Here is a 1677-nt window from a genome sequence, read left to right as displayed (position 1 = left end):
TTCGGGCGCTAGCGATGTCATCTTTTATTTATGGGATATTCTTCCGCCAGAGCGCTGAGCGTCAGAGAGACACACCTGCAGTCTGGAGAGACCCATCCATATTCCAGAATATCAAGACGAGAACATTTGCAGAAATTAAATTCTTAGGGATCACTTCCCCTCTCCCATCACTTATCCCCCCCCCCCAAGTTTGTACAAGCACCTTCTGCAAAAGATTGGAGCTCGGGAAACTTTGTAGATGTCGATAAGTTTGCAGCTTTCCTAGCTAGCCGTGCCCGAATACTAGTGGTCAAGTTCGAGCCTTGTGTTTTGGCAAATAAAATCGAAAGGGTCAGCTGTCCTAAAGCCTATTTCATGTGTCATGTCATGGGTTCGAATCCCTGTGTCATGTTCCCTACGTCATGAATCCCTAAGTCATGAGTTCGAATACCTATGTCATGGGTTCGAATCCCAGCTCGGCCACTTGTCAGCTGTGTGACTTTGGGCAAGTCACTTAACTTCTCGGTGCCTCAGTTACCTCATCTGTAAAATGGGGATGAAGACCGTGAGCCCCACGTGGGACAACCTGATTCACCTGCGTCTACCCCAGCGTTTAGAACAGTGCTCTGCACATAGTAAGCGCTTAACAAATACCAATATTATTATTAGTAGTTGTGACAGAGGGCAGTGCCTTTCAGCAGGAAATGATGGTTCTGTCACTAAGCTTACTTTTTCATCTCCCTTTCGGTCGGTAGAACCTCAACCCTTGAGAACCGATTGAATAAATCAATCCTGGAGGAGAGGAAAGCTCTTCCACCTCTCCACCCTTTTCTGTGCAAAGCCAAAGTACAGGAGTAGTTGAGGGAGTTCCCTCTTTATTAATATTAATAATGATGATCATTGCGATATTTGTTAAGCTTAGTATGCGTCAACCACTGTACTAAACAGTGAGGTAGCTATAAGATTATCTGGGGAAGCAGCACGGCTTAGCGGAAAGAGCACGGGCTTGGGAGTCAGAGGACCCGGGTCCTAATCCCGGCTCCGCCACTCGTCTGCTGTGCGTCACCGGGCAAGCCGCTTAACTTCTCTGTGCCTCAGTTACCTCGTCTGTAAAATGGGGATTAAAGCTGTGAGCCCCACGTGGGTCAACCCGATTACCTTGCATCTACCCCAGCATTTAGAACGGTGCTCGGCACATAATAAGCGCTTAACAAAGGCTATCGTTATTATTATTAAGATTATCAGGTGCCACATGGGGCTCACGATCTAAGTAGGAAGGAGCACAGGTATTGAATCCCCATTTTGCAGACGAGAGCACTGAGGCACAGAGAAGCTAAGTGACTTGCCCAAGGTCAACACAGTAGGCAGGTGGCGGAGCCAGGATTAGAACCAACGTCCTCTGACTCCCAGGCCTGTGCTCTCTCCACCAGGCCACGCTGGCATTTATCGAGCGCTTATTGTGCGCAAAGCACTGTCCCGAGTGCTGGGGAGAGTCCAGTACAACAGAGTTGGTGGATACATTCCCTGCCCACAGGGAGCTTTCAGGGTAGTAGTCCCTTCCCAGAATTTGGAATCTGTCAGCGGAGACCACAGCCGGGTTTTCTTTTAGCGGCAACATGATAAACTCCCTGAAATAAGTGTTCTTTCTTACTTGTGTGTTTTATCTTTCTACCCTTTTAGAAGCAAGCTACCAAGGCG

This window comes from Ornithorhynchus anatinus, chromosome 14 (assembly GCF_004115215.2).
Source record: "Ornithorhynchus anatinus isolate Pmale09 chromosome 14, mOrnAna1.pri.v4, whole genome shotgun sequence".
Classification (NCBI taxonomy): domain Eukaryota; kingdom Metazoa; phylum Chordata; class Mammalia; order Monotremata; family Ornithorhynchidae; genus Ornithorhynchus; species Ornithorhynchus anatinus.
Note: the sequence above shows the minus strand (reverse complement) of the source record.